The 21309-nt window shown below is 39.7% G+C and overlaps 1 protein-coding gene across 1 annotated transcript in view; it reads left to right on the forward strand.

Annotated features, from left to right (window-relative positions):
• The first annotated feature begins 1623 nt into the window (after positions 1 to 1623).
• The window catches only part of LOC138175984 (proline and serine-rich protein 2-like), a 70607-nt gene continuing 50921 nt past the window's right edge, over positions 1624 to 21309 (forward strand). Inside the window, exon 1 of the mRNA XM_069106644.1 lies at positions 1624 to 1804. The gene's annotated coding sequence lies outside the window, so the exon portion shown is untranslated. The remainder of the gene's footprint in view (positions 1805 to 21309) is intronic.

Raw genomic sequence — 21309 nt, forward strand, 5'->3', positions numbered from 1 at the left:
CACCTTCCCTCTGAGATTACCTTCCATTTACTTTGTACTTAGCTTGTAAGTAATTTTTTTGTTGTTGCATATTGTCTCTCCCATTAAAACCTGAGCTCTTTGGGGTGGCCAGGTAGCACAGCAAGTAAGAGCACCGGCTCCAGTGTTGAGAAGACCTGGAGATCGAATCCCGGGCTCAGACACTTAGCACCCACCCAGAAACACCTGGCCATGTAACCTTGAGCAAGTTACTTAACCCCAATTGCTTTAAAAAAAAAACAAACCTGAGCTCTTTGAGGGCAAGCATGCTAGTTTTGCCTTTCTTTGTATGTTTAGTTCTTAGCAGAGCCTGGCACTCAGCAAGCACTTAATAAATGCTTACTGACTGACTGACTTACCTTGGTTCTCTGACAGAATAATTTTCTCTGAAACTTGGGTCAAGGGACCAACCTGCTGTGCCACTTTGACAAGTTGTAAACTTGCCTAGTTTACTAGCATATTGGGCAGATTAAAGTATTTTTGTAAACATTAATTAAAGATGCAGAGTTAGGTGAGAGCTATGTGTTATTAAATATCAGACAAAGGATAGTATTTGCTTCCCTCTAATCAAGCATTTACTCCTTTACTTGAGAGTTGAATAATAAGTAAGGTTAGACCAGGGCTCAGTCAATGACAGGACCACTCTGGGAAACCAACTGCTTTGCCTTTGACCATCCCTAAAATGTTTGAATAAGAAAAACCCTGTCATCTTACTCATAGACTACAATTCTGGTTTAGCAGATTGTTCATCGTAACTCCACGTTCGGGATTTAATAAGAACTGATCATGAAAATGATGCTCCTTCCACTCCACTAATCACCCTACTTTCTTCCTACTCTCCCAGCAGATGAAAGAGGTGTCATCCTCAAGTCTAGCTGATCTGGTTTCATGAATTGCTGGATAACTTCTCAGGAAGATATAAAATGGAAGGTCTTAAGCCACGAGGCATTTTCATTTGTCAACCAGTATTAGATAAACACAGTAACGCCTAACATTTACAAAGCGTTTTACTTCTATGATCCTCGAGCCTCACAAAAAAAAAAACTGCTTAAGTAGGTCTGACAGCTATTATTGTATTCATTTTCACGGAAGCATAAACTGAGTCTCGGGTTGACTTGCGCATGGTCACACGCGCAGCTGGTACGTGTCAGAGGCGAGATTTGAGACTCAGTTTTCCCGACTCTATACCCTGCACTCTGCCCTCTTGGTTTTCCCTCTTCCTTCTTCATCATTCATTCTTCCTACCCCTGCCCCATCCTCAGCTCAGGGGGTTGGATGAAAAAAGACAGTATCCCCAAGTCCCTGCCAGTCTGGGACACGTGTCTGAGTTTCAGAGTCGTGCGCCCTGTTTGCTTTGTATTCTCAACCACCACGTTTGCAGTCCGAATGTGTGCAGCTCTTGGGCCAGGACAGTTTTCCTCCAACTAACCGGTGCCCGAGGGCCCGACGTGACCCAGGAAGCCCCCAAACACCTAACCGGGACTGGGAAGGGAGGGAGCTCGGTGTAGAGCTTGGGGACTGTTCCTTTAAATCCCTGGCTCCGGGACGGGGCAGGTGGGAGGTGGTGGCTAAGCCGCGGGGCCAGCCCGCCCGCTTTTCAGTGTCATGCAATGCGCATGGGTGAGTGCTGGGTTGCTCTGCCGCAGCTGCGGCTCGAGGACAGAGCTCGGCCAGCGCGGCGCTCGGCAGCGCAGCTCCGCGCTCTGTGCCCCGGACTCCCTGGCTCGCTCCCCGCCTGGCACCTGCTGCTCCTCTGACAGCGGGGCTTCCCACGGGCATCAGCGAGGTGAGTGAGGGCAGAGCAGACCTCCTGATGGGGGGCGAGGGGGCCGGACTGGAGACGCTGGAGTTGTTGTGGGTATATTTGTGTGTGCTGGGGGGTGGGGGGAGGAGGGTGTTGTTGGCTCTGAATGCTTCTGTCCAAGGCTTTCCTACTAGAAACTGTATTTAAGGTTTGCGTTGGGAGAAATGATTTTACACCATTTAATGGGCGAAGAATCGGACCTAGTGTCTATTCTGCTTTCCACCTCCACCCCCCTTTCCACTTTTCCCTTCACTTCCCTTTCTCCCTGCGATCTTCTCCCTTTCAGCTGTTTTTTTTTTCTCTTCTCTACCCTTTTTCCTCCCTTCTTTTCAGAAGTTCTGGACTGACAACTCCTCTCCTCCCCTCCCCTCCCCCCAAATCGGGTAAAGTCTGTTTGCTGAATTGAATTGAATTCGTGTGTGAAGGGGACTGAGGTGGCATTTTCCACTCCAAACAAGGAAACTTGTTCGTCCTTCGGGATTTCAGGGGTTCGTGGCAAGTAGCTGGGACGGCAGGCGGGGCGGGGGCGGGGGGCGACGAGCCTGTAACTAGGAGAAGGTGTCTCCTACTAATAATCACTCCTCATCCCTGAATTTACCTATCTATACTTTCGCTGTCGCTTCTCACCCATTATTTGCCCCTTTCACCTTGGCAGTTCGTCTTACGTGCTCACCTCCCGAGTGAATGTCTGATATGCCCTCTCTCCTTCGTAGTCTTCAGAAGCCTTTTCGGACATCTGCCTCGTTCTCTAAACTTCGTGTGGGTATTGTGGCTTTCCAGCTTACTTGAAAGCTGAGGCACAAGCCTTTATCACCTGTTAAACTTAGCTTCAGAACTAAATGATCCAGTAGCTTTCCTTCTCCTCCCCCCAGCTAGTAATTGAATCGTACCCAACTGTTTCGGATCTGCTATTGAGCCAGTGTGGGAAGGATTAAAAATGGGAAAAAAAAAAATGTGGCTATTGTGGGACAGCTTAACAAAAGGCAATAAAATAAACTGCAGTTTTCAGCTCACTGGTTTTTCAAACTTTCCCAGTATTGTTTGAGCCCGAATTTTGTCTTGCTTTTTTCCCTTCTCCAAGAACCACCCTCAGAAAGCTTTAACTGTCTGCCAAGAATAGTATTCAGAAACAGAAAACTAACAGAAGAAAACTTTTATCAGTAGATGGGATTCATGTTCTAGTATGCGTTCAACTTGTTTTTGGTGACTGCATTTTTTTATTTACCTTATACCCTCCACTGCATCTCCCCCCCCCCCCCCCAGTCTTTAATGTTGCAAGAAAGGAAAAAAATCTACTTGAAATAAATTTGTGTAGTAGATAGACCAATACTAAGTGTATGCGTGGGAAAAAGTTCTCAAGGGGAAAACTTTTATTCGTGTTTTTTCCCCACTTTTTAAAGAGTATAATCACTGTACTTGGTGCTACAGAGTAATAAGCAAGTTTCTGTCTTGAAAATCTGTCTGCTGTTTGAATATAACTTACTGTGTTCTCCAAGAGGAAGGGGGTCTTTTTAATTTGTGTAGTCGATGTACAAATATAAAGCATTTCCCTTCTTATTTGAGATAGGATGGGAAGGATTGAAAAGGTCTTCACACCTCTTGCTGGAATGAGTGTGAAAGGTTGTGTGTTTATGACCCAAGTAAGGCTACAATAGATTAACCCTTTGGTATTAAAGGAGTACCTGTTAACTCCAAAAATGTACTTTCTTTAGAGATTTGTTGATGTGTGTATGTTTATTGCTCTCTCCTACCCACCCCACCCCCCTTGCCTGTGTCCACAATGAATAAGGAGGGAGGAAAAAAATAAGTCGGGAAGAAAAAAAAAACTTAGAGAAAACTTTTAGGGCAGAGGGGAGGTGGGGGAGGTACATTAACTTTCTACTGATTGGGATGTCTGAATTGCTGGTTCCAAGAACCATACTGTCAAGGGAGTACTACATGTATCTGGCCCTCTTCCATGTGGGTGTCTAGACAATCAGTTTGTATGAGTCAAACTCCTAGAGCCTTTATCAGGTGCCTCCAGCACCTGGCACTGGCTCCTGAGTTCTCACAGACACCTATACAGTCTAAATTGGCACCTGATATTTAAAGGTAGCTGATCAAGTCTAGGAAAAAGCAAAAGATTAAGATGAGCAGAAATGGGGAGAAACAGAGGGAAGAGAGAGCTCAAGGGAAGGTATTCTTGAACTAAGGGTGCAAATGCATCGCATACAGTGAATATTTGAGCCCTTACTGTGTGGACAGCATCATGTTAGGCATTACCCTGATACCATTGTAGTACCTCATTACCGAGTCCTTCAATTACTTTAAAGGTGAAAGCCATCCTTTAGGTACCCTTTCATTATTTCAAGGAGGAATCTTGCTAGGTTGAGATATCTGCCAAGGGCTTGAACCAGGCTTCCAAGATGATAAGGGACGAGGTCTCAGTTTCTTTTGATCGACAGTGAAAGTTGTGGTGGTAGCTAACTCCCAGCAGTAAGGCAGCACCTCTGCCTCCATCTAAATGGCCCCTCTGGGAGTCTGGGGAGCATTTCTTTGGTTGTTCCACAGAAAAGCTCCGCTCTCCATAAGTAGTAGCTGAGACTGAGAAGAGCAAGAGCAAAGGAAGATGGGATTTGGGTACCTTATACATCCGGATTCTCTAGCCAAGAAATGCAAGTTCAAGGGAAACTGTAACTGTAGTTATTAATGATGCTCTTCTCACCTTCTCAGACTTACTGCCTTAATCCTAAAGATACTGGGATTGAGTATGTTTCAGGAAAGTGTTGGCATGTGTAATCTGTGTAATCAAGGTTGGTGCTGAGGAACATATAATGCAGAGAGAACAGTCAGCCATTAAGTGTTTACAAAATGTCTCCAGGTTCTGTGAAGAATTTATTTCCCTTTTGCATTGAATTTATTTTAAGGGATTCTTAAAAAATCCTTTTTGTTTTTACACCTAGTCATTTTCCAGTACACTCCTCTACTCCCTACATCCCCTCCCATACCACATAGAACTGTAAAAGAGGGAAAGGGTTCATCAGAATCATCCCACCCTGTCCCTGACTTTGATGGCACAGGCAGCAGTCTTCCACCACAGTGTTGAAAAGAAAGAAATTCATCATCATTTCTTCTCTGAGGGAAGGAATTGTTTGATTTCTGTCTTCTATTCCTGGTGCTTAAATGCTTATTGAATGAATGAAAGATTGGTCATTGCATTTAATCACATTCCAGCTGCCTTATAGTAGTATTTTTTTAATATTAGCAAAATAATTTTCTATATTGTTCCCCTAGTTGTGCTTTTTTGTTTTTCTCTGTTTATTTATGTACTTCCTTTGCATTAGATTTATAACAGCCACCAACATTTTTTCACATGTAGAGTAAAAGTAGTGGTTATTCTAGAGTACTTGTTTTTTAAAATTTACATGTTATAGAGTTACGTTTTGGATGACCATTTTCAAACTTATTACAAACTAAAAAATCATCAACAAGTATTTCCATATGCAAAGAAGGCCTGAAACAAAGAAGATTGAATATGAAATCATGACTCAATTACAGAAAGGTTGGGTTTTGGGGTGTTAGAGTTTTTTGTATATATTAAGTTCAATGTGGTAGTGTCAACATTGATTAGCTTATCTGTGTCCCATTCTGAACTTCTCGTGTATTTTTTAAAAGTTTTGCTTGACACTTCTTTTTCTTTTTTCGCATCATTATCACAAGCTTCCTTTGTAACAAGTAAGTATAGTCAAGCAAAAAAAAAAAGATGTATTAAACTTGTCTGAAAATGTATTTCTTAATCTTCTCCAACAGCCAGATCACAATCACTTCTCCACCAACAGGGGGGAGGCATTAGCCTTCTAGATTAGTCAATGTATTGGTCAGAGATGTTACCTCTTTCAGTATTGTTTTCATTTACGAGGTTGTTGGTCTGACCACTTGTTGCCTTTGTCACCAACTGTATCTTTTTGCCCTCTCTCCTAGGCTTCTTCCTATGTCTCCAACATACATGCATGTGTACATATACAGACACATATGTGAACCCACCCCCCAAAACCATTTCCCCCAGTTAAGCTAAGTCATCTGTTAATATGATTGCATCATCATTAGTCTTCAACATCAAGAAAAGGACATATGTGTGATGGTCTAGTATCAACGTTGTAATATTTGACCTGATTTTTGTTGCCTGTTACTGTTTTCTTATATGGTTTTAATCATCATCTATGTTATTCCTTTGGTTATTATGCATTCTTCACCCTGTATCACCATATGTCTTCCCAGGGTTCTCTATTCTTCCTTTGTGTTCAGTCATTCCCTCCTCATTGGACACATATTTAGTGTCTACCTTTTTGTTATCCCAAATCTTGTTACTATAAATGTTTCTGAACATTTGTGTCTCTTCTTGCTGTCAGTAGTAACCTTGTCATATAGTCCCAGAAATGAGATCACTGTGCCCACCATATACTACCGTGTTTCCCCGATAATAAGACCTATCCCGAAAATAAGCCCTCCCCTTACTGTGTAAGATTCCTCTAAAATAAGCCCTCCCCCGAAAATAAGCCCTATTGAGATTGCTACTGTAGTGAAGGTGATCCCCTTCGCTACACGCTACATTACGGTACCCTCTGTATGCACTGTCCCCCCCCCCGTGAAACACACGCCGCGCTCCGAGCTCCATCCAATCAGAGCTGCAGCAGTGAGCGCGTCATCCTGTTCTTCCCCAGTGATTTGCTTATTGAATAAAGGTACATTTTTTTGTTCACATTTACCTGTTTATTAAAATTGCTGTCAATGTTCATTAAAATAAGCCCTCCCCTGAAAATAAGCCCTCTGGTGTTTTTCTGTCCAAAAAAATAATAAGACAGTGTCTTATTATCGGGGAAACACGGGTAGGCAGTGTCCTAGGTGCTGGGTAAAGAAAGGGAGGGGAGTGTTCCTTGCTCTCAGGGAGTTAACAGTCTAATGGAGGAGACAACATGCAAATAACTATGTACAAACAAGATATGGGCATGATAAATTGGAGATTATCTCTGAGGGAAGGCACTCAGATTAAGGAGGAATGAAAAAGGCTCCTTGCAGAAGGTGGACTTCAGGTGAGAGACTTGAAAGAATCCAGGAGACAGAGATGAAGAGGGAGACAATACCAGGCCTGGTAGACAGCCAATAAAAGTGCCCTCGGTCAGGAGATTTAGTGCCTGGTGTGAGGAAGAGCAAGGAGGCCAGTGTCAATAGATCAGAGTCAACAGAGGCAAGTAAGGTGTAAGAAGACTAGAAAGGATGGGTTATGGAGCTAAGGATTTTGATTTGATCCTACAGGTATAGGGAGTCAGTGAAGTTACTGTGTGGGTGAGATGATCAGGTCTGTGCTTTACAAAGATCAGCCTGACAGCTGAGTGGGGAATGGATTGGAGTGCAATGAAACTTGAGGCAGGGAGACCAACCAGCAGACTCGTTCTGTAGTCCAGGTGTGGCCTTGCACCAGGGTGATTGGCGAGTCAGAAGAGAGATGTTACAAAGGTCAACACACAGAACCTGATCACTGATTGAATATGGGGGAGGGGAGGTAGGGTAAGAAAGAATGAAGAGACAAGGATGACATATTAGGTTTCACATCTGGGTGACTAGAAGGATGCTTTCCTTCTACAGCAATAGGGAACTTAGGAAGAAGGTGGGATTTAGGGGTAATAATGAACAATTTAACTACTTTTCTTGCCTAATCCCAATTGCTTAACAGAGCAACTTGTTCCTACCTTTTCCAGTCTTTGAAAATTTGATGGGTGTGATGCCTCAATTACTTTAATTTGTATTTATCTTTTTATTAGTGGTTTTTGAAGAATTTTTCAAATAGTTGTTGATAGTTCTCATTTCTTCTTTTGAAAACTGTTAATATACTTTGACCATTTTATCTTAAGACTAGTTCTTAGTCTTAGTCCCTTTAGATATCAGACTTTTACCAGGGAGATGTAATGCAAATAATTTTTGCCTAATATGTATATTTTCTTCTGACTTTAGCTACATGGATTTTATTTGTGTAAAAATCTTTATTTCAAAGAATTAAATTGGTATGTTTTTTCTCCCATAATCTCTTCTGACCTCTGTCTGGTTATGATTTCTTGTTGCCTTATCAAAAGTTGTACAAGATACCACCTACCATTATCTTCTAACTTTTGTTATGGTAATAGCTCACATTTATATAGTGCTTTCACACATTCTTGTTTGCTGTACACTGTACAGATGAAAGTATTATCTCTATTTTACAGTAGGATCTGAGACGCCCAAGGCCCATTGTAAGTGATGAAACTTGTACCTATATGTTTTTTCTATAACACCCTACTGATTTTCTATCAAATCAAGACTTGGGGAGCTTGAAGAGTTTATACTATAGAGTGGGGTAGAAATCAGGAAATTTGTTCCTGCCTCTTCTATGATGGATTAAAAAAGAAAGTCTAGAGATCTGCGAATATTGTAATTACTTTTGGTGAGGTATCAGTGAATAGAGGACTGACCCTGGAGTCAAGAGGACCTGAGTTCAAATGTGACCTCAGATACTTAGTAGCCATGTGACCTTTGGCAAGTCACTTAACCCCCACTACCCTGCCTTCCCCCCTCCAAAAAAGGAAAAAAAAAAGAAGGGAACCCCTGAGAATGTCAGACATTCAAAAAGATCCTAGGTTCCTTTATCTAGAATCTCATTCCCACCTCTTGCGCACCTTTCCAGGTTTACTGCTCTGGACCTCAGTTTTTTGATACCCAAAGTCGGCATGATAACATTACCTACCAAACACAATATTTCTTCAGCAAATATAGGACCATGGACCCGGTTTTCTATAATGCAGGATGATCTCACTGACTTAAAAACAGTTAAAAGATAATTATAACATGAATATTTGTGTGCTGAACTATAATGGTTTTTTTATTGTTGTTTTTACTTGCATTTGAGTTTTAGTAATATTCCCATGGAAATGAATTAGAAAGAGACATCTAATTAAAAAAAAAACTTGACTTCCACTTCAGGTAGCTTTCTGTTTTTATCCTGAAACCTGGATTGCATGTTTAATTCTTCCTCAAGGCACTACAAGGTTAGTCAGATGGACAATTTAATCTAGTCTTACAGGCTCATTTAAACTGTTGCAGTATGAACTCCTTGAGTGTGGGGACTGGGATTTGGATTTTCTTGGTATCCCCAGAGTTTAGCATAGTACCCAGCATATAGTAAGTGCTTAATAAATGCATGTGCATGGACTGTTTTAAAGCTATATTCTGATTTTGTTGAGTTTTTAAAAACCCTATCATAGGTTCATAGCTCTAGGGCTGGAAGCCACCTTCCCTTTGAGTCTAACTCTTCTCATTATACAGATGAGGAAACTGAGGCGAAGAGAGGTTAAGTTGCCTTGAAGGCCATTAGTCCAGGTAGTAAAGCTGAAAGAGCAATAGGCAAGCAAATCTAACTCAACAATCTCTTACTGATCATCTTTAATGAACTAAGTACTAGACGAGGAAACAAAATTAAGACAAGCCTCTGTCCTTACGAGTGGAGTAGGTGGGATGAAACCTCCTTGTTCTTCTTGGAACAGACTATTCCATTCTCCAAATACTGGGGATTTCCACTGGCTGATCCTCAGGCCTGGGACTCTCTCTTTCCTCATTTCTGCCTCCTCACTTCCCTGGCTTCAAGACCCAGCTAAAAATCTCACATTCTACAAGATGCCTTTCTGGTTCTTTCTTGGATTAATGCCTTCCTTCCAGTGACTATCTCCAGTTTACACTGTCTGCATCTTGTCTGTACATGGCTGTTTGCATGTTGTTTCCCTTGTGGCCATGAGCTCTTTGAGAGCAGGGACTGTCCTTTGCCTTTCTTTGTATCTGTAGCCCTTAGCACGTTGCCCAGCACTTGCTGATTTGTAAAGAAGTCCAGAGAAGTTCTTAACAAGCAATGAATAGCGCTTGTTGAATTCTGCTTAGACATAGGTTTCTGTGCTGGCCAAAGGCTGAGACATACGTGTACATTATACACCAATGCCCCCAACTTTATTAAATTCTGTAAATACCATTGCTAAGTGAGTTATCAAAGCCAAGGTTTGCCTATTTGTGCTTTTTAGTGTCTTTAGAGAAAAGGACTGTAAAACTCAAGGTGGAAAATAGCTTTTTGGAATAGTTCCTTGTGTTCCTCCCAAGGGAAGTCTTAGTAGATGGCAAAATAAATACGACTGAAAAATAAATAAAATCTAAATTACTGTGAAGAAAAAAAAAAGCAAATCTAACATGATGCAATTATTATTCCCAATCAGAATGGCTACTTTTGTCTTCCTCCTATTAATATTATTGTAGTATGAGAACAGAGTTCTTACTTTTATACTTTTTCTAACACACTGACAGATTTACCTCCCCATAAATATGCTACTATGATGTTCTAAGTAGTTCATGGATTTGTTGTCTCATTCAAAATGTCAAATGAATTAAAATGATAATAAAAATTTGAGATGGGTGCCTTGCAAAGTTTTCATGAAATTGAACTCTGAAATCAGCACAGTTTCTATTGGTGCCCTTCACATTGCTTTCTATTAGGTCACGCTTTATTGTTATTCTAAGAGGCTTAAATCTTCTGAAGTCTATCCTACAAGTTTGGGGGATGAGGTTTAACTTGAGGAACAATCGTATGTCTAGATCATTCTCTTAGCTGACAGTATGCTCTTATAAAAAGACCTCTTCCCTATGGGTCTGTTAAGAACCCAGACTACTTAGTTAAAGCCTTTGTACTGATCTGTTTGCATTAAGCAAATCAATTACTTTTATGTGGTGTGGTCCAAAGTAAATTACTGGCCCCACGTTAACAGCTGGAGCTTTTCACAATAGAGGGCCAATCTAAAAGCAAACTCGTTTCTCTACATTGTTTAGAGATCTCTTTTCAGTAAACCTCTTTTTCCTCCTAAATGAAAGCTTGGTATTGTTCAGAGCCAATACATTTGCCAGTCTTTTAGAAAATGTTTGTTCAATACTCTCAACTGGGTTCTTGCACTTCAAAGAACTTGAGTTTTTACTGAAGAGAAATTCCAAGGGGAAAATGTAAAGTCTTATGAATTTATATTGGTTCTACCAAGATTAAAAACAAACAAAAAACAGCTGGGCAGAATTTTTACTTGCTTGATCCCCACAGTACTGGAAGAGAGTCCTGGCATACATAGGAGATATTTTGGGAGGTGTTTTTTTTCTTTTCAAAGTCTTGAATATCAAGAAATCCAACACAAGGAATAGAAAGCCAAGAGCATTAATATTCTCATTTTACATAAAACTTGTTCATTTGCTCCTATGCCAACTTTTAGCTTACCCTTTTGCCATTTTGATTAGTTATAATATAACCTAGAATATATAAAGGACATATGCCTGCCTAAATGTGAATACATGCATATGCACTTAAGCATTTCATTCCACAGATGTTTATCAAGCATTTGCTATATCTGAAGAAGTTATTGAGGGCCAGGACTGTCTCACTTTTTACTAGTATTGCCATTAACTAGGACAGTACCTGGCCCACAGTAGGTGCTTTATGTCTGTTGACCAATAGTGAGTATTGTTGATAAAAAAGATAAACATTCATATTATACATAGTTTTCAATTGAGCATCTGTCAACTTTGGTGGGGTTTTGTATAGTACATATATTTATATAGAGATACATATACACACATAGTATCTGTATATACACATATATTCATATATACACACAGAAAACATGAAGTTGACGTGACATATATACACACACAGAAAACATGAAGAGGGGTGTATGTGTGTACACATATTTATTTAGGGGCTTTTCCCTGCCCCCACTCGTTGTTTCTTCTGTATGATGACCAGCCTGGCTTAGTACAGGGAGGTTTATCACTAGTAGGTTGCCCACTAAGCTATGAATGCTTTGTCCATGGTAACCTATGAAACTGATCAATAAAAAATAGATTCAGGGAGGTTAGGTGGCGCAGTGAATAGAGCAGGACCTGAGTTCAAATTCGGCCTCTAACACTTAACACTTACTAGCTGTTTGACCTTGCATAAGTCACTTAACCTCAATTGCCCTGTCCTCCCCCCCCCCAAAAAAAAGCAAAAGATTTAAAAATAGATTTAATCTGGTGGGGCCCTCTTTGTTATCTGGAGTGATGGTTGTGAAATGGCAAAAGGGGGGGGGCAAAGAGTGATAAGAATTGCAGTTTTTAGACCATCTTTAAATCTTAACTGTTAATGGAAGATCTTTGGGGCAGCTAGGTGGGACAGTGAATAGAGGGCTGGGCCTAAAGTCAGGAAGACTCATCTTCCTGAGTTCAAATGTGACCTGAGACACTTACTAGCTGTGTGACCTCAAGCAAGTCACTTAACCAGTTTGCCTCAGTTACTCATCTGTAAAATGAGCTGAAGAAGGAAATGGAAAACCACTCCAGTGTCTTTGTCAAGAAAACCCAAATGAGGTCATGAAGAGTCAGATGTGACTGAAATGACTGAACGCAAGCCACAAGTGTGCCAGGCTTTGTACAAAGCACTTAGAAAAACACAAAGAGGCCAAAGACAGTCCCTCCCTCAAGGAGATTACAGTCTGATAGCAAAAATATGCAAACAAAGGGTACAGGGCACACATGTACGAAAATATTTATAGCTGTTCTTTTTGTGGTAGCAAAGAATTAGAAGCTGAGGGCATCCATCAACTGGGGAATGGCCAACAAGTTTTGGTATATGGATGTAATGGAATATTATTGTACCATAAGAAGCTGACTTCAGAAAAACCTAGAAAGACTTGCACAAACTCATGTTGAGTGAAGTGAGCAAAACAGAACACTATACATAGTAACAGCAACATTGTCTGATGACTGACTTTGTTAGACTTAGCTCTTCTCAGCGATACAGTGATCCAAGATAATTCCAAAAGACTAATGATGGGAAATGCTGTCCACATCCAGAGAAAGAACTATGGAGTCTGAATGCAGATGGAAGCAGACTTTTCTCTTTCTTTGTTGTTTTTGTTTTTTCTTTCTTGTGGTTTTTCCCTTTTGTTTTGATTCTTCTTTCACAACATGACTAATGTGGAAATATGTTTAATATGGTCACACATGTAGAGCCCATGTCAGATTGTATGCTGTCTTATGGAGGGGGGAATGGAGGGAAGGGGAAAAAATTTAGAACTCAAAATCTTATAAAAATGAATGTTGAAAACTAAAAATAAATTTAAAAAAATATTTTTTTTAATGTGCAAACAAGCTATATACAGTATAAATAGGAAATAAGCAACAGAGGGAGGGTACTAGAATTCAATAGGGTTGGGTAAGGCTTCTTGTGATGGGATTTTTAGCTGGGACTTAAAGGAAACCAGGGATGCCAAAAGGGAGAATTGAAGAAGGAAGGAGAACATTCCAGGCATGTTGGAAAGCCTAGGAAAATGTCAGGAGTTGAGAGATGGAGTGTGTCTGAGGCCAGTGTCACCAGACTGAAGAATATATGGTGAGAAATAAAGTGTAAGATGACCTGGGGCGGGGGGGGGGGGGGGGGTGGGGGTTAGAAACGACACATCTATAAAGGACTTTGAATGCTAAACACAGTATTTTGTTTGATCCTAGAGGCAGTAGGGAGCCGTTAGTTTACTGAGTGGGGTGGGGGTGGGGGTTGACATGTTCAGACTTACACTTTAGGAAAATGGCATTGGTATCTGGAGGATATATTGGAGTGGGGAGAAGAGGTAAGCAAACTCCCCAGTAGGCTACGGAAATAGGCCAGGAATGAGGTAATGAGGGTCTGTACCAAAGTGGTGGCAGTATCAAAGGAGAGAAGGGAGGTGTATTTAAGAGATTTTTCAAAGGTGAGATCAACAGGCCTTGCTGACAGATTAGATATAGGGAGTTCAGGATCGTGAGAAGTTGAGGATGACTCCTAAATTGTTAGCCTAAGGAATTATCAGGATGGTATCTCCCTCTCCAGCCACAGGGAAGATAGGAAGTGAGGAGGGTTTTGGGGGAAAGATACTGGGTTTAGTTTCGGACACGTAGAGCACTCAGATGCTGCTAAATCTCACCCCTGCCCTTGCCCCACACTGTCCTATCCCTAGCCCCATTTGAACTGGGCCTTGAGGGAAGAGTTAGAGATTTCAGGGAGGTGAGGACAGAGACCATTCTATGCATATAGACCAGCCTAAGCAAAAGAATAGAGGTGGGAGACTGTCACATTCCCATGATAAGTAAGCTGATTTGGGTGGAATGTAGAGTTCATGAAGGGGAATATATGAAGTAATATGAATCTAGAGAAATTATAGTGTTAAGAATTATATACCTGGCCTTTGCTTCTTTTACCCGTTGACTAACAGAAGGATATTCAGGGCTGAAGATTACAGGCCTATCAATTCTCAGACCAAATCTGTTCCGTTTTGTATCTGTTTGTTATCCTCCTCCGAGTTTCACCTAAAAATGTTCTTGGAATGATCTCATTTGGTTGGGTAGACCACCATATCTTGTTTCCCTCTCTATTGCCTTTTGTTCTGTGAGTTGGTACTGAATAGACTCTTCAACCATGCTACTCTGTAATGTTTTCCAAATGAATTTAGACTCACCCAACATGGGGTTGGCCTGTTGTGCCTTTTTGGAAATATGATCCTGTGTTTCCTTGGCTGAGGAGTTCTCTATGCTCAGACCTTTTTCTGTGGGCACCTTTCCTTTTGGGGTTAAACCTTTCTTGGTTTGTTTCAGTAAGTCAGGGTGAATTTGTGTTTTCAGAGCAGTTTCTTCTCACCTCTCACCTTTCTAATTTGATAATGATTTTGATCTTTGCTTTTAGCCAGTCTGCACGCAGGAGACTCATTCTGAAATGACTCCCACTTGCCTTCTCATGTTTCTAATATGGACAGTTTCATGTTATGTGATCAGTGCTTCCCATGGCTGGCAGCTACTGATTCTTTTTAAGTGTTTTATTGACTTTTTAAAAAAATCACTTTCCCAAAGATGATAGAATTTAAGCTCCTTAAGAGGAGGGCCTTGCTTCATTTTTGTCATCACATCCCCAGCTTACAGAACAGTGCCTGGTGGATAGTAGGCAATTAATAAATGCTTGTTGACTGATTCATTAATACCCTCCCTGTAATAGTAGAAAGAGCATCAACTCTGACTTCAGAAGATGTGGGTTCATGTCTTGATGTTTATGACCTATGACTCCTTGAGGAAATTTCACGTAACCTTTCTGGGCCTCAGATTCCACATCTATAAAATAAGGGTTTTGGCCTCTGATATCCCTTCTGGCTCTAGATCTGTGAAATAAGTACAGTCAACTCAAACAAAGAAACACACTGGCTCCCCAACTTTTCTTAAAGAAAGTCTTTATGATACACAGGTGAGAGGCTTCTCAGTAATCTAAAACCTGTTAATCTCTAATATACCATATTTTCAGCCATTCTCAACCTCATTTTATTTTTTAAAATTTTTTTTTTTTTTTAGTTTTCAATATTCGCGCTTTTTTTTTGTCTTTTTGGAGGGGGGAAGGCAGAGTAATTGGGGTTAAGTGACTTGTCTAAGGTCACATAGCTATTAAGTGTTAAGTGTCTGATGCCACATTTGAACTCAGGTCCTCCTGACTCCAGGGCTAGTGCTCTATTCACTGTGCCAGCTAAGCTGCCCCCTCAACATTCACTTTTATAAAATTTTTATTTCTAAATGTTTCCCCTGCCCTCCTCCCCACAATGGCATAGAATCTGATATAGCCTACACATACAACATCATTTTAAAATGCCATTTCCACTTCTTCATATAACGAAGTATTTAGGTGTCAGAGTTCAAATGTGGTATTTCTGTCATCAGTGATGAGAATAGGTCATCAGAGAAATGCTGGAAAACCTGTTCCATTTTTGCGTATATTTGTTGTTGCCCTTCTGGTTTCATTTCTAAATACTCTCATGAGGACCTGGCTTTGTTGGGTCCTAAGCCAAGCTTCCCATGGGCTTGTTTTCTTCTCCACTGCTTTTTGAAAAGGTGTGGCTGGGTTGAAATTTGCACCAATGGAGGCAGCATTTAAATGGATGAGCTCACTCATTTGTTGACAAATGAGCCAAGATAGCTAAGAGGGCCTTCTTAGCCAGAATGGTTCCCTTAGAGCAAACCATTTATGGTAGAATTTCAAGAGAAAGTTGGATATATGAGGTGAGCAGGCCTGAGGAGAAAAGGTCCTATTGAAGGTATTTTGTTCTTTCTCTTCTTTTGGATACTTTCCTTGACAGAATATTTTGGGAAATGGAAGATGTGCCGGCTGTGGCATGGCCATGACCTTACAGGTCATCATTTCCAGCTCCATAGTTACCAAAGTACTAGTGGTTTTCCTCTTCTTGAATTGAGACAAAACTCATTGAAAAAAATGGATGGTGACAATAGTAGTGATTTCTGTGGTTTCTTTACTATGTCGGCTCTGTACATATTATCAAAGAAAGATGGAGTTCAGCAAATCATGGATAAAATGAGGAATTTGATCTTAAGTGAGAATGGGGGTAGGGAAGGGTTCGAGTTCTAAATACAGTCAGGTGAGATAACTAAAGTAAAATCTAGTTCTCTTTATAAAAAATTATTTTCTGGAAAAAATGGAAATTGAAAATTCACCTTGAATTTTTGTGATGTTTTACTGTAGTCAAATTATAGGAAATAAGCATATCAATGATTCCTGTCCCCCCACCTTTTTTTTTTTTTTGGAGGGGGAGGGCAGGGCAGTTGGGGTTAAGTGACTTACTTGCCCAAGGTCACACAGCTAGTTAAGTGTCAAGTGTCTGAGGTCTGATTTGAACTCAGGTCCTCCTGACTCCAGGGCTGGTGTTCTATTCATTACACCGCATAGTTGGCCCCCCCCACACACACACACACCTTTTTTTAAACAATGAATTAAGATATGCCCAAGCTGAAGACTCCAAAGGTTCATAAGAACAATTCATCAGTTAACGTTCATTTTACAAACTTGGTATTTCTGTTCAAAGTACAATGTCATGTAAGAGTGGAACATGCCACAGTTAGAACCATAACAAAAATATAGTATAAGAAAGTAAGTCCTGCCTTAAGTCAGCTTTCCTTTCACTAGTACTGAAGCTGTCACATGAGCAAAACTAACATTAAAGAAAATTATTTCACTATTTACCCTCTCTCCTCTCCCCTCCTATGCTTCTCTCCTCCCCCCCACTGCTTATGTTCTTGGAAAAAAAACATTGATGATAAAGTGTTATAACAATACAGAAACTATCCTAAAAGTAAAAGACTTTCTTGTCTAATGTATAAGAAAATTAAGACTAACATTGTCATCTGACTCATTTTCTAGAAGCTGTTTTGATGGAATCCCCCAGTAGCTACTTAAAACATAATATAGAGGACATTCATTTATTTTTAAAAATAGTTTATTATTGTTATATTTATTTATCTTTATAATAATTGACTAATTAACATTAATATTTATTATTATTGATGCTCTTGGGTAAGGATGAAAAGGAGAGGATGACAAAAACCATAGGGAGTAGATGAAGACAGTTATAAAATTTATAAGTAGAAAAGGATCTTAGGGGCGGCTAGGTGGCACAGTGAGTGGAGCTCAGGCCTGGAGTCAGGAGGACCTGAGTTTGGATTCGGCTTTAGACACTTAACACACACTCACAAAAACTAGCCATGTGACCTTGGGCAAGTTACTTAACCCCAATCGCCCTCCAAAAAGCAAAAAACAAAAAAGGATCTTAGAAACCATCTCATCTGAGCTTCTTACCTTCTACAATGAAGAAACTGAGGCAAAAGTGACTTGCCCCTAGTCATAATATGATTTAAAGGCAGAACTCGTACTCTTACTGGGAACAGTACTGCCCAGAAAATAATCAGAGACAGTCTCTGAATGCCAGTTCACTGGCCACATTTGTGTAATACTCTTATAGTTACAAAGTGATTTCACTTTTTTTAATGTAATTCTTACAAAAACCCTCCGAAGTAGATAGTTCATGTTATTATCCCCATATCTCAGATAATAAAAGAGAAGCTCAGAGAAATTGTGACCTTGAACAAATTACCCAGCTACTAAGGGGTGTAAGACATTGAACCTCTGACTTCAGTTCCAATGCTTTTCCCACGGTACCATACAGCTTCTATAATTTATAGCTTGAAATGGAAAAGGGAAAGTTTTTCCAGAAACTGTTCAAATTTCCATTCCTTCTTTAGTTGGACTGTCTGCCTTGAGAGAAAACATTATTACTTTCTTTATACCATGTGCCAAGACTGAGGGCATAAGGCTATGTGGCAAAGCAGAGACTATGAGTTGGAATCCCTTAACCCCGACCTGTACCTACATTTCTGCATTTCTGTTGTGAAGAATAAACACTGACCACGATTAAATTACACTCTCTATTCTAAGTGCTAACCTAGACACCTGGGGCCTACTTAATTCCAAGTCACCTGGATTAAGACAAATTATCTTTTCTATCAGTCAATCCAACTAAAGACTAATTTATGGAGACTGTGATAGCTATCTTCTGTGTCTGAAGTGGCTGTCACATGAAAGAAGGATTAGATTTGTCCTTCTTGGCTTCAGAGAACAGAATTAGAGCAAAGGTACGAGTCTGCAAAGGGGCAGATATATGTTTCATTTAAGGGGGAAAATTCCTAATGATTAGAGCTCTCTGGGAGTGAAATGGGCTGTGTGAGGAGTTCATGGGTTTCTCCTCTAACTGGAGGTCTACCAACAAAGGCCATGTGACCCCATTTTTGATACAATGGGGATTATTTATTACTTATTATCTATTATTTGTGGTGTGGATTAGATCAGGGTTTTTTTTAATTTATTTTTTTTTCACAGTTACATGTAAAGACAATTTTAACATTCATTTACATTTTTAAATATTCATTAAAGTTTAATTTAATTTTACAATTTAACCTTCATTACATTTTTTTCTTTCTCTCTCCCTCACCTCCCCCTCCCTGAGACAGTAAGCAATTTGATATAGGTTATACATGTTCAATCATGCAAAACATATTCCCATATTAGCCATGCTGTAAAAGAAGACATAGACCCAAAGGAAAAAAAAAAAAAACGAAAAAAATAAAGAAAATGAGAAATAGTATGCTTTAATTGGCATTCAGACTATCAGTTCTTTCTCTGGAGGTGGATAGCATTTTCCATCATGAGACCTTTGGAATTGTCTTAGATCATTATATTGCTGAGAATAGCTAAGTCATTCAGAGTTGATCATCTTATAGTATTGCTCTTACTATGTACAATGTTCTCTTGGTTCTGCTCACTTCACTTTGCATCAGTTCATACAAATATTTCCAAATTTTTCTGAAATCTTCCTGCTCATCATTTCTTATAGCTCAGTAATATTCCATTACAATCATATATTTCAACTTGATCTGCCAGTCCCCAGTTGATGGGAATTCCCTCAATTTCCAATTCTTTGACACTACAAAAAGAATTGCTATAAATATTTTTGTATAGACAGGTCCTCCTTCTCCCTCTCCCTCCCTTTTTTTTTTTTTTTGTAGATCAAGGGTTGGAAGTCTGCAAGCTTTAGATTTCAAGGAGCCCATAAGCTTGGATGGGAAAAAATTACATCTTCATTTTTACTAACCTCTCTCACTGATATATAGCATTTCCTGCAGTTATGAATTTAAGCAACAAATGTTATTCTGAAAAGGGGTCTGTAGGCTTTAGTAGATAATCAAAGGGGCCCAAGATGCAGAAATGATTAAGAACCCCTGTCATAGATGCTGTCTAAATTTCCTTCTAATTGTGATTCTGTGAAAGAGGCTTGATTTTGTTTAGCTAGTCTACGGCTAAAGTCGAGGTAGCTCTTGCTGGCTAGCAGTTTTTCCTTCATGCACAAAGACATTATACAGCATGTATAATGCAAGCTGCTCCCTGAAAGAGAAATCCATCTTTTTCATACAGGTCTTCTTCCAGTGATGTGATGTGAATACAAATCATAGAATGTCTAAAGAATCTAAATTGCAGGTAACTCAGTGGACAATGGGGAGAGAGCTGTAGTGTGTAGAATTAGGATTGCTGTTCAAAAAGTCATTGCTGGACCTCACTGCAGCATGATGCAATGAAAAGAGCATCTGGATTTTAGAGTCAGAGAACTAGGTTTGAATCCTAGCTCTGCCATTCATTATCTCTGAGTAAGTCATTTAATCTCTGTGGGCCTAATTTCCTTATCTCTAAAATTGGGGTCAGAATGTTCCTTGTTATGTCCTAGCTTACCTAGTCCCAAAATCACTGGTGCTATTTTTTTAAAAAAAGATTTAATGTATCACAAATCATTCCTCAATTGATGAATGATTAAAGGATATGAACATGCAGTTTTCAGATAAAGAAAATAAAGCTATCTATAGTCATATAAAAATATTCTAAATCACTATTGATTAGAAAAATACAAATCAAAACAACTCTGAGATACCATTTCACACCTATCAGATTGGCTAATATGACAAAACAGGAAAATGATAAATATTAGAGAAGATGTGGGAAAATTGGAACACTAATGCATTGTTGATGGAGTTGTGAACTGATGCAACCATTCTGGAAAACAATTTGGAACTATGCTCAAAGGGCTATAAAACTGTGTATACCCTTTGACCCAGCAATACCACTACGAGGTCTGTATCCCAAAAAGATCATAAAAAATGGAAAAAGACCTACATGTACAAAACTATTTATAGCACCTCTTATTGTGGTGTCAAAGAATTGGAAACTAAGGAGATGCCCATCAAATGGGTGATGGTTGAACAAGTTGTGGTATGTGGATGTAATGGAATACTTTTGTTCCATAAGAACCAATGAGCAGGCAGATTTCAAAAAAGCCTTGGAAAGACTTACATGAACTGACGCTGAGTGAAGTGAGCAGAACTAGGAGAACATTGTACACAGTAACAACAACATTGTGTGATGATCAGCTTTGATAGCTCTTCTCAGCAATACAATGATCTGAGACAATTCCAAAAGCCTCATGATGGAAAATGCTATCCACATCTAGAGAAAGAACGATGGAGTCTGAATGCAGAGTGAAGCATGTTATTTTCACTTTTTTTGTTGTTTTTTCTTTCTTGTGGTTTTCCCCTTTTGTTCTGATTCTTTTTTCACAACATGACTAATGTGGAAATATGTTTAATATGATTGTACGTGTAGAGCCTATATCAGATTGCTTGCTGTTTTGGGGAAGGAAGGGAAAAAGAAAAATTTGGAACTCAAACTCTTACAAAAATCTATGTTGAAAACTATCTTTACATGTAATTGGAAAAAAAATAAAATACTACTAAGGGGAAAAAAGGTCTGATATATCCATTTTTTTCCTCTGTTACTCCACCTCAAATTTCTACATAGACTGCATCAAGTGATCCTAGGGCTGACTAGGCAAAATTGTAAATCACTGGACATTTGCCTTTATTGTTTTTACTCCCTTTTAAGGCATCTTCCCTGGATACTTCCATCATTTGGACCTACCCTCCCCATTCTAGACAGGCAGGATTTATAAATGCTATGCCTTCCTCCTCCC

This window comes from Petaurus breviceps, unplaced genomic scaffold, assembly GCF_028583685.1.
Source record: "Petaurus breviceps papuanus isolate PSGF00001 unplaced genomic scaffold, PetGlider_PUasm1.0 80, whole genome shotgun sequence".
Classification (NCBI taxonomy): domain Eukaryota; kingdom Metazoa; phylum Chordata; class Mammalia; order Diprotodontia; family Petauridae; genus Petaurus; species Petaurus breviceps.